Source organism: Strigops habroptila, chromosome 4 (genome assembly GCF_004027225.2).
Source record: "Strigops habroptila isolate Jane chromosome 4, bStrHab1.2.pri, whole genome shotgun sequence".
Lineage (NCBI taxonomy): Eukaryota > Metazoa > Chordata > Aves > Psittaciformes > Psittacidae > Strigops > Strigops habroptila.
In genome coordinates this window covers 64,253,242-64,265,435 of record NC_046358.1, presented here as the reverse complement: position 1 = coordinate 64,265,435, position 12,194 = coordinate 64,253,242, and the positions used below count along the sequence as shown (strand labels likewise).

The window sequence follows — 12,194 nt, the reverse complement described above, 5'->3', positions numbered from 1 at the left end:
GGACTGTAATATACTTAAAGATACCAGGTAAGATGGCAATACCAGAGCAGCTTACAAGTGCAGTGTGGCAATGTAGGAAACCAACTTCACATGGCTGCTGATGGCTGTGGTGGTGAGGTCCAGGACTAAAAACAAGCCCTGAGAAGCACTGGGAGCTAACCTGGGCTTTGTTTGCTTTACTGCTGTTGCCTGTGGGCTCTTCAGTGCTGGTTGTGGAGGAAGAGAAATACCTGTGATTCCAACCCAGATGCTTGGACCTTTGATGGCATCCAGGTAATCCTTGGCAAGTATGACATGCTGTGTAAAAATCATTCTGCTGCTTAATCCTCTTCAGTGTTGTCGTGGCTTAACCACAGCCAGCAACTAAGTACCAAAACATCAGTATGTTATCAGCATTATTCCCAGACTAGCGCCAAACCCCAGCACTGTACTACAAGGAAGAAAATTAACGCTCCTTAACGCTGTCCCAGCCCAAAGCAGGACAGGTGCCGAGGGTTATTAGGTAGGGATTGTGAACAAGATGAGAAATTGGAACATTGAGATGTTACTTGAATGGGAGAATCTTCATGTGGCTTAAAAATTACTGAAGTTTGGTTGAGGTTTTTTTCCAACCTGTGGTAAATTTTGGATTATCAAAACAAGTATCATAAAAAAAAGAAATTAAGGTGACTTCTAGCTGAGTAATCTTTTCACTTAAACCTCTGAGAAAAATACCTGGCAAACGACAGCATGAGCTGACAGCTCCCATTGCTCCAGCACTGAGATGGGTGTACAGAATTGTGCTGGGTTTAAGAAATAATCTGAGTAAGTGCCTTTCCCTGTCTGCACACCTAAGATGTATCTCCAAGGCACATCTGTGAGATTTCCCATTCCTTGTCCTCTGAGAGCTTAGTAATCTGTTCCATTGTTCAAAAGAAGAGAAAAAAACAGAGAAGAAGAGGAAAAACTTAATTTCATGGAAAGGGGTGAGGCAGTGAGTTCAGAGCTGTCATTTGGGGCTTGCCATCTTCGCTCTTACTGCCCAGGCTGAAGAGCTGCAGGTTTCCGAGCTGTTGCAAGCAGCATTGACAGTGGATATGAACTCTGATAGATGGCGATAGGTATGTCAGGAATGAGCTGCTGCTGCACAGTGCTTTTCCACGTGCAATCTCTGAGAGCGCAGTTCCAGTGTATGGGAGCGTGCATGTGAAAGGGGAAGGAAAGATATCAGTGGGGTTGCTTGGAGGGAGCTGGATGCCCACATTGATTTGTACTAACCAGTTTGGGAGGTGCTCTGCCTGCAGCCATGGAGCTTGTGACCCACAGTGAGAAGCTGCTATATCAGGCGTTGAGCCACATGGTGCCTGGCAGCATTCCACTGTCATCCCACTGGTGAGATAGGGTTTTCCACATATGGAGCAGACAGCAGCTTTAATGGAAGGTATTTTATCACAGGGAGCTTTGAAGTTATTCCATTATCCTGTAGTTATACAATCATGATATCCTGTAACATGCAGCATGCTACAGTTGTGGTGACAATAACGCACTGTTTCTTCAACTTACAGATAAGATGTGGCAGTAACTGAGATTTCCAGATCTCAGACATGCTTCTGAAATGTCCCTGGATTACCTGAGTTGCTCGATATATGAGGAAGTCAGAGTAAAGTGTGGGATACCTGGACTAATTACCCGGAAATGGTAGCCTGAGGCTGGTAAAGCACAATCTGATCAGTATTCTGTGTCAGCACTACCAAATGAGGGAGAACAGAAGTTCACAGATCAACAGACAGATGAAAGGGTGCTGCTTCCTACCTGTCCTTCAGCCTCTCCTCCCTCCTGACCCCTCTGCAGCTCTGGCAGCCGCTCAGGAGCAGCGCAGTGACCAGAGGTATACCAGGTGATAGCGGCCTGTGGGTCAGGAGCCTGCGGGGCACGTGGATGCCATTGGGTCAGAGCCAGGCTCCGATGCCCAGCCCCTCCTTCATCTGAGATAAGGAGAGGACAAGAGATGGTGGGACACCTCTCAGCCTGGCATCATGCTGAGAGCAGCTAGCCAGCAAAAGCCAGCACTCCTGATTAGAGGTGGTGTGAGAAATACCTAAAGGGACTACAAGAAACTTGGAGAGGGGCTTTTGACAAGGGCCTGTAGGGACAGGATGAGGGGGAATACTTTAACCTGACAAGGGGGAGATTGAGATGAGACTATAGGAAGAAGTTCTTCCCCATGAGGATGCTGAGGCGCTGGCACAGGCTGCCCAGAGAAGCTGTGGCTGCCCCATCCCTGGCAGTGTTCAAGGCCAGGTTGAACAGGGCTTGGAGCAACCTGGTCTAGCAGAAGGTGTCCCTGCCCGTGGCAGGGGGTTGGAACTGGATTAGCTTTAAGGTCTCTTCCAACTAAAACCATTCATGATTCCCTGATTCCATGAAGGTGAAGAAGCTAAGTGCTAACTGTGCGGCCGGCCGAAATCAGGGTAGAGCTGCTGAAGCAGGGGTGCTCTCAGTGTTTGCAGTGTCCCCAGATTGTCTGGAGAAGGCTTTGTCAAGGCATGCAAGTGCTTTCTGTGTAAATGTGAAGGTAAAAACTTCAGTGTCTTTTTTTATGAACTGTAGAATCATTTTTTACCGTTATTTTTTAAATCCAGTAACCACAGCTTTGACTTGCTGGTGGCAGACAAAGGCCCATGCTTTGTGCAGAATGCTTGTTTATTTTCAAAACAAAATCAAGGCTGTCTGTGAGTTGGATCCAATTTCGCATCTATTTTTCATAGCTTGTTTGCTTAGTAGCTCTGCAATGAGACAGTGATTACTTAAATCAGTTGTACATAAATTCAAAGACTTGTTCTTCATTTTAGATGTTCAGACTTAATTGGATTTAAATCAGATTAAAAAGTGACTTCTGAGGGGAAAATACCCCCAAGCATGAGAAGATGGTTACTTTCTTTAACTTATCATGTAAATGGCAGTAGAGATTTCTATCTTTGTAACATTTATTCCCTGTAACAGCTTACAATTCTTTTTAACTTTTAAAGGAAATACTTATCTATTAAAATGTTAACAGGGCAGAGTAGGAGGAAGCCGCTAACTTATCTTCCTCAGAATAATCTGTTTTCTAGTCCAGAGTATTTTCTTCAAGTTATAATGAAATTTTAAACTTAGACGTTATGAAAGCAGGTCATTCTATGAGTTTATTAAATATATTAAATGCTGTGAAAATCACATCATGCAAGCTGTCTTAAGACCATGGAAGAGACTCTGTTTCTTTCCTAGGAGATGCCCTGATAGATCCAGATATTTTCTCCCTTGGGGTTTAAGGGACCATCTGAAATTTATTTACAGCCTTGGGCCGTATATTCATAAATATGAATTACTGAGTAATGAAAAGCAGGGCTGGAAGAGTTTGGATGAAGAGGGAGTAGTTTCAATGCTATGGCAGTAGTTTGGGCTCTCCAGAAATAATGTCCGTGAACCCAGCAGAGGAAGATCCTTGCAGAGGAGCAGAACACAACTGAATCCTGTCAGCACAGATGATGATGTGGGGCAATAGCGTTTTGCTGCCTGGCCTTTTTGCCTAGTTTACTCAATTTGAGCATTTTTAGATAGGCATTTGGCCAAACAGGCCAGCCACAGGATCAGCTGCCTGCGGCCTTCCAGGCTCCTTGTGATGCAGAAGATTAAGGACTTTATGCAAAATCAGGTACTTATCCATATGGGAGGCAAGATGAATGTATAGGTTTTGGAGGACAGAGCAGAGATTTGTACCCAGATAATTCCCCATCTGGAATGATACGAGGCTGAGGAATTCAAGACATCTCCTCCAAAGGGTGTGTTCTCTAAGGGGCTTGAGCTTGACAGCACTGCTACAGAGATGAGAAAAGAATAACAACCGAGGAGAAGGAATAACAACCACTGACTCCAAATGCCTGTGCTCATCTTTCCCATCAATTATTTAGACAAGAAAGATTTACATGAAAATTAATCATTAAATTTTGAGTTGCTTCTTTACATCACTAATGAGATATCTGCACCAAATGCAAACAGAGAAAGAGAACAGGGTAAGAAATCATCCTTAATACAGAAAAGGAGAAGTAATATTTTAATGAAACTATAAAGCTCATTTCTGCTTTTCAATGGAGGATTACTGTCAGTGACCTAGAATAGAGCTTTATATGCCAAACATGAAGCCTCTTGTTTCATCTATCATCATTGACACTGGATATTAGAAACTGCGGGCTGGATTTAGCTCTATTCCATAAACCGACAAATTTAGGTACCGAAATAATTTTGATACAGTCAGGGGCTTGTCTTTCAAATGGATGCACCTGGAAGTGTCATGGTAGATACTAAATTTCGATATTTCAAAGTTCTGAATCATTTAAACCAATTTTGTCTAGTGTATTTCTTGACAGAGGAGATGATTGAGTCTGAGACTAAGCCTACAAAAACCAACTGAATTGGTAATTTTCACATTATTGTCAATCGCTGTGATTCTATTGTTGACCTAAAGTGCTGGGGAAGGGCTTTTCTAAATTCAATTACTTTTAACTTGCTGGTGGATTTTTTTGAAGCCTTGTGTGTGATCACCTCCAAAGGCATACTGTGTCCTACCTCTGTGAATATAAAGCACTGAAGTAATGGTAAGCATCTCTACAACAAAATAACTTCCATAAAATGTAAAGTTGTGCACTTCTCCCTGATAGGCTCCAACTCCTTCCTTTAATGTTGGTTTCACTTTGATATAGGTTTGTCTTGCCATTTCCCTTCTGTACAGATTGGTACCTATAGCGCGTTAGAGGGAAGACAAGCATTAAGTCAATTCCACTTGCTGTAATTGCCCAGATTTCAAAAGGGAAATATGTTTATTTAACTTGCTTGGCAACCTGTGAGCTCCTGAGGTTCATTACTTTCTTGAGAAGCAACTAAGTTCTGGTGTTTTGTTCTCGGGTTTGTCACTTGTTACCTATTTCCACTTTAGCTGGTAATTCAGCCTCTGCCTCTTGCTGGAGTGAGCTCTGTGAGAGATCACATCTGGGCTTTTCCAGCTCGGGGCACAACTGTGCAGAAAACGGAGGGGGTTTTGCTGCTTACTCTTGTAATTGGCAACACACGGCTTCAGGAGCACAGGTCACACATGGGTGTGGCTTGTGTCTGGGGTGACCTCGTCGAGCACTGCACTGACACAGGCCAAAGTACGTCTTTTACTGGTACCAGGGTGGGCTTCTTGGGCATGGATGCGACTGGCCTTGCAGTACTTGCAGCTCTCACTGAGAGGCATGAGGAGTACTCATGGGCAGCCAGCCAGCCATGGGCTTCTTGGGCATGGATGCGACTGGCCTTGCAGTACTTGCAGCTCTCACTGAGAGGCATGAGGAGTACTCATGGGTAGCCATGGAGAGGAAATTGCAGTCCACTTGTCTGATGTCTTCCAGCAGAAGGGAATCACCATTAGGTGAGGAAGCTTCATTAATGAGAACAGAAGTTCTCTTCAGGCCACTTTATTACCACTTTTGGTGGCGTGAGGCGTGGAAATATTAGATTTAGAAGATACTATCTCTGCATTTTTCTCTCTACTTAAAATAGTAGAATGGAAAATTATCTTATCTCCATAAACTGCTGTTTTTCACTTCATAAATTACTTTACCACCCAAAGCAGATGCCACACAAAGACCTGTGGTTGGGAGGCATGGAGTTATTTATCTCGGTCAAAATGTCTCAGTTAAAAAGCTATCAGTAGGAGATAATAATAATAAATACCTATGGCATTTGGCCAGAGGAATACAAGTTTATACTAAATAGAACACATTTCTGAAAAGAATAATTATAACTAATTAGGAATCTTCAGTTATGCTGAGAGTTGTAAGAAAGTGAAATCAAATTTAATTATGCCAAGGCCCCATTTGCGCCAAAGGTGTTATAAAGAATATCTTTATTGAGACAATCAGTGGAAGAAACTGGCTGGTGCTATTATTAGCACGTTCGGTTGCACATTTTCTTTTTATTAACTTAAAGTTTAATGATGGTATTTGTAGGGCTAATTACCAGGAATCTGCATGGCACTCATTGGGAGAGTCACCCAAAAGGCACCCGTTTTTGTAACAGTAAGTTATTAGTAACTCCAAAGTAGCTTTGACTAAATTCTTTGTATTAAGTCTAAGTACTTAATACAAAGAAGTGGAAATATAATATCTTATTCTAAGTACTTAATACAAAGAAGTGGAAATATCTTATAATATCTTATTCTAAGTACTTAATACAAGGAAGTCAAATATCTTATAACATCTTATAAGTATCTTTATACTTAGAAGTGGAAATATCTGTGATCGTGCCCATGGTTCCCTCGGAAGCATAAACAGTGAGCATTGAGCCTTCATTCCTGCATGCTAGCAGAGGACTGCTGGCCAGCATCAGGATTTACTGCAGTGAATTCAGCACTGTGCTGGGAGATGCTCTGCAGAGGCATATCTTGGGTGATAGCAAGAGTCCAGAGGCCGGGAGCAGGGAAACGTGGGCAGGAAGGAAGCAAACAGTCAGTAGCCATGTGCTCCCTCAGAGCCGGTTGTCTATGAGTGTTGAGAACGAAAGGTAACTGCTCAGAGTAACCCAAGATACAAATCTTAAAGCATAGCATGGATTTCTACATTCCTGAGGAAAAGGATATGGGCTGGTCAACCCAGAGCGTGAATCGAAGGCTTTTCCAGTCACACTGACTGTCCCCTCATCTGGGAAGTCATGGTCTTCTGTGGTGAAAATGGATCTTGGGTACCAGCGTAGTCATGGAGGAGCACTGGTCATGAGAAATAGGCTGTGATATTAGAGAGATGTGGGAAGATTTTATGAACAGCCCGCCCCACCCCCGTTACGTTTGCAACTGATGCAGCAGTCAGGTTTGGTTTCTGGGTTGGGCTGTGCTGCCCAAACCATTTTCCCATCCTTTTCTGGCAGCTCTGTTCCCCACCAGAGCCTCTCTGGAGGCGATGCTGACAATGTGGATAAGTGAAGCTTTCGAATACATGCAAGTCTTCCCACTGACTTCATCAGGCCTGTGAGGGAAAGCCTTTTCTTCTCAGTTATAAGAGCTTTTCTTCCCAAGAGCACCGTGTAATTCTCAGCCCCAAAGGTGACTTTCCTGCCAATAATGATCCCTGCAGACCACAGCCAGGCAGTTTTGTCTTTAAACCCTCCTGGCCTGGCACACCGCCGCCCTCAGGCTTCTTCCCACCTCCCTTAAGATAACCACAAGGCACCATCTCTCTGGCTGCTGCTCCTCTCCTGTGCTTCACATTTAGTCCTGAGGCTGTCGCGGGGCTGACCCGTGATTGAGGGCAGGAAGAGGCTGCAGGCGCAGCAGCAGTGCTGTGTGCCATGGCCAGGCAGGGACTGATCCCACTCATGTGACACATGGCACTTGGCTCTTGTGCAGCGTGGTGGGTACAGAGCTAGGGCTGAATGCCTCAGTGTTCAGCACCTCTGATCTGAGGAGTGGCACATCCCTCAAACAGACCTGGACAGAGAAAGGAGGTGTGCTGTGGATCTCAGTCTTGACTGACACATTCCTGAGCTTTGCGCTCAAGCATCTGGTGAGGGGAGACAGCAGAGAAAGGCAGCAAAGCACAGCACCGGTGTTTCTCCAGGCAGCATTGGGAAAGAAGGGGTCATTCCTGCTGCTGAGAGTGACTGGCAGGAATCTGGGTGGGATTCACTTCTCACTGCTCAATGTACATCCATGTGCCACTGAACTGGGCACTCTGGGTGTCCCTCATTAGTCTGTGGAGGTGATCAGGCATTTTTAGGTATGGTTTATCTGCCCTGTTTTAGCTCTCTATTTTAGTGCATGATGAATTGTATGATGTCCATTAACTTTAAGGACAGTCTAGTCCAAGTAGCTCAGATGTGGACTTCTTAATTGCTTAATTCGGCTTAGTTCTACCCCTGTCTGCCAAGGTCTTCAAAGCACCAGGTACTTTCCAAGGCTAAAGCCGAGGCAAACAGCAAAAGAGAGGCAGTGCAGAAAGCTGCCCTTGGCTTTGCTTTTCCCAGGTAGCAGCATCTCTTCAGGTGTGACTTTGGCAGCCAAGCTTGATTTCGTGGTCATTTTGTACCTTCAAAACTGTTGTTGGTCCTAGTCTAGGAACGATGCAGTCTTCAGCTGTATAACCTCCATCCAGTTCATAGAATCCTAGAATCCCAGACTGGTTTGTGTTGGAAGGGACCTTAAAGCTCATCCAGTTCCAACCCCCTGCCACAGGCAGGGACACCTTCCACTAGACCAGGTTCCCGTCCCCGTCCGACGTGGCCTTGATGGATGCCAGGGATGGAGTATCTGAATTTTAAAAACAGAATCCTGGCTCCACTGAAATAAGCTTTATTTTATTTTATTTTATTTTATTTTATTTTATTTTATTTTATTTTATTTTATTTTATTTTATTTTATTTTTTGTTTTATTTTATTGTATTTTATTTTATTATTTTATGTCATTTTATTTTATGTTATTTGATTTGTCTCTGGGTTTTGCTTATTAGCAGTATTTGTAGTTCAGTATGAAGGTCTCAGTGGTGGTCCTACAGGTGGATTGTGTGAAGGCTGAGGAACGAGCCATTCTTGATAAATTTGGTGTCTAATAGAACTGGGGTTGAACTTCTTGTTTCCAAGTCTTGCTTGTAGCCTGAGTGTCGATGCATCTCTTCCTTCCCTTGCTCTGTAATCTTCAGGATTTAGCTTTGACTTGTTTTATCCCTTCTTACACCATAGCTGTCAGTGGCCTAAAACTCTGCTTGATATGTTTTTTTGATCTCATTCCTGGCCGGTGTGTCCATCCCTGCTGTCTAATGATGGTGCAGCCATGAGCTCTGGGAGCCATCATCCCTAAACTCAGTCTCATTGAACCCAACACCTGCTCTAAACCACTCAAATACCTGTGTACTCACACACATAGGATGGGTTTCCACTTGCTGTCTTTCCAGCTAACACAGTGAATCCTGGCTGGACTGAGCACATTGAATCCAGTTTGTTCTGCCCACCATTTGCATTCTGCTCTCAGGCCATCCTTCCAAGATAACTGAAGAACTTGGCCTGTACAATGTTGGGATGAGCTTTTAGGTGGATTGCAGTCTTTGGATGAAGGGTGAACGTTGATCTTCATGGAAATAATTTCTTCTCTGGAGGAGAAGTGCAGATGTAGGATGCAGAGAATCCACCTCCTGCATTTGACACTTTATCAACCTGAGCTCAGGACGTGTGTCCCGCTGCTGTGTCTTAGCACAGCAAGGATGCAGCTCCCAGCAGCTCTGCCTCTCCCACCAGGATCTTTCCTCTGCAGGTGACCTCCTGCCACACCTGAGTTTCTTCCAGCCTCCTGCTCCAGTGTGCAGTGATCCTGTTGGATGTCTGATACTGTAGAGTGCTGATATGTGACCCAGGACGCTGATTCACAGTGATCTTTCACAGCATAAGAAGAGAAGAGCACACACATGGCAGGTCCCAGCTACATCAGTTGCTGCATGTGTGAAATATGTCCAGGTACTAGAAGAATTTCTGCAAGATAGCTGTTGTGGTTTAAGCCCAGCCAGTAACTCAGAACCACGCAGCCGCTCGCTCACTCCCCCGCTTCTTCCTCCCCCTGCTCCCGGAGGGATGGGGAGGAGAATCAAAAGAATGTAACTCCCACGGGTTGAGACAAGAGCAGTCCCGCAACTAAGGTATCATACAAACCCACTACTGCTACCACCAATAGTAATAATGATAAGGGAAATAACAAGGGGAGAGGATACAATTGCTCACCACCCGCCGATCGATACCCAGCCCGACCCGAGCAGCGATCTGGGCCTTCCGGGTAACTCCCCCCGGTTTCTATACTGGGCATGACGTGCTGTGGTATGGAATACCCCTTTGGCCAGTTTGGGTCAGGTGTCCTGTCTCTGCTTCCTCCCGACTTCCCCTCCTCCCTGGCAGAGCATGAGGCTGAGAAAGTCCTTGATCGGAGTAAACATTACTTAGCAACAACTAAAAACATCGGTGTTATCAGCATTGTTCCCAGGCTGAAAGTCAAAAGCACAGCACTGCACCAGCTACTGAGAAGGAGAGAAAAATGACTGCTGTAGCTGAACCCAGGACAATAGCATAAAATACAAATACTACAAGTCATTTGGCACACTTGGGGAGCTCTGTCCTACAAGTCTTTCTCCTTCTGCTTTTCTTATTGCTAATGAAACAGCTGCTCTTTGGTTTGAGGCTTTCACCTATTTTTAGATTCCTTTTATGCTGTTGGCCCTTTGAAATGCATGAACTGCTGTGAAAGAAAGGCAATGTCATTGCTGGGAGGCAAGAGGAAGGCCTGTAGGTGAAGTCACTTCTGGTAATGAGAGACTGTCTCACCTATTCATCTCCTCCTTTTATTTCTCTAAAGCAGCTCTGTTCCCTTGGGCACTTGATTGCACCTTTCCTGCTTTAATTTAAGCATTTCAATGTTACCAGCCCCAGCCCTTAAACAGCCCAGCACCAAGGGATGGCTCCCTCCTTTGGGGGGCTGTTTCCTTCATGTCTTTGGAGGTTGCAGAGCTGGTGTGCTCCCGAGGTGGGCTCAGTACATGGTCCTGTTCCCACCACAGGACATGCACCAGCCCAGAGTGGAAGGCGAGGTGGAGGGGCTGGGATTGCAGAGGGAGAAGAATGCAGGAAGGAGGAAGCTGTGAGTGGAATATGGGGGCAAGCAGCAGAAAGATAGGAGTTCTTTGTTGGGTTCTAACTGGGGTCTCAGGCTTTGCCTTTGTGCAGTAGGATTTCACATAAAGGGATGGCGGGGGCAAATAGAATATTATTATCTAAATAGTCAAGTTGTCCCAGTAGCGGTGGTTGCCAACAGGTTCCAAACCCAGACCCAGTGAATCTGTGCACGCTCTGGCCCGACCACTATGACCAGAGGTGTTGGAATTGCTGTGGTTTGAAATGGGATGTAAATCACTGCATTACTTCACTGGTTATTTACCACCTACAACAAATTAGTTCAGCACTAAGCTCACTTCAGCAGTGGTTCCTCACAGGATTTACAGTTTGTAGGCTGAAGGCTCAGCTGTGTCTCAGTGACACTAATGAACATGCTGTGGTTAGTGGCAGTGCGGAGAATCGAACCTGGTGTCTGGGTTGCAGTGCAGAGCTGACTCAGTATTGACAACTTACTCAGTGCTTTAACACCCCAAGCCAAGCTCAGCACATTTGGGCTGATTAAAAGCAAATAAAGTATTTTTGCTCCCCAGCTTCTGAGTTTTAGGCTCCTGACAAAAATGTTTCTGAACTGATGGAATGATTTTATCCTTCCAGACCTTTATCCTGATTGCTGCAGCCATCACTGCCTTGAGGCAGTAGAAGAGGACTTCTGCTTGTTCTGCACCCTGGCACTGCCACACGGCTTCACCACAGTGGAGTCAGCTCCAGACTGTACCTGCTGAATGGAGCTGACAAGGAGATCTTGGCACAGCAGGGTTTGGTTTTCTGTCTGTGGGTGAAAATGTGGTTTAGATTCTGGTATGGGTTGGTGCTACAGAGTAGATCCAGCACCACAGTGTGTGTCTGTGAGCTGTGATGGCAGCTGCCACTTCACACAACTCGGTGACGTACGGGGAGTGTTGTATTCAGAGGAATTATCCATAGTCTGTAACATTCCTGATGTTCTGTTAGCTTTGTGTAGGTTCCTACACTGTTGAAAGTGCATTTGAAGCTGAATTTTTCAGGGCCTGTGTATGTACTATTACACAGATGATTGCAAATACCCACCATGACCTCCCCTGTTTAGAATAAAAACATCTATGACACCTGCATGAGTATTTGTGTTCTTATTTGCACAGCAGACAATGAAGTCTAGAAAGCCTGAGTTGGTTAAACAGAGCATGACTCAGGAGTTAGTTAGATGGTTAAAGAAAATCATCCTTCCTAAGGTCATTAGTGCTAATTAATTCCCATCTGCTCTTCCCGCCCTTGCTCCCAGCATTTTAAGGAAATGTCAGGCATTTGCTTTCATCTCCCAGTGCAGTTGGAAATACACACAGAGTGTTAAATAGCATTGGGTGAAGGGAAGGCCTAACACCAGTCATGGATGGCAGCAGCTGGAGACAGAGTGAACATGCCTTTGATTGTTGACATGAATAACAATGGATGAATTGTTGAAATAAAAAAACTGCAGGATGTAACCCCAACTGCAGTATGTAATCCCAGCCGCAGCCCCATC

General features: G+C 45.0%; 1 long non-coding RNA gene across 1 annotated transcript; it reads left to right on the top strand.

Annotated features, from left to right (window-relative positions):
- The first annotated feature begins 8,449 nt into the window (after positions 1–8,449).
- LOC115606679 lies at positions 8,450–11,781 on the top strand. Its single transcript, XR_003990965.1, has 2 exons — positions 8,450–9,493; positions 11,291–11,781. It is a non-coding gene; the product is annotated as an uncharacterized LOC115606679 (long non-coding RNA).
- The last annotated feature ends 413 nt before the right edge of the window (positions 11,782–12,194 follow it).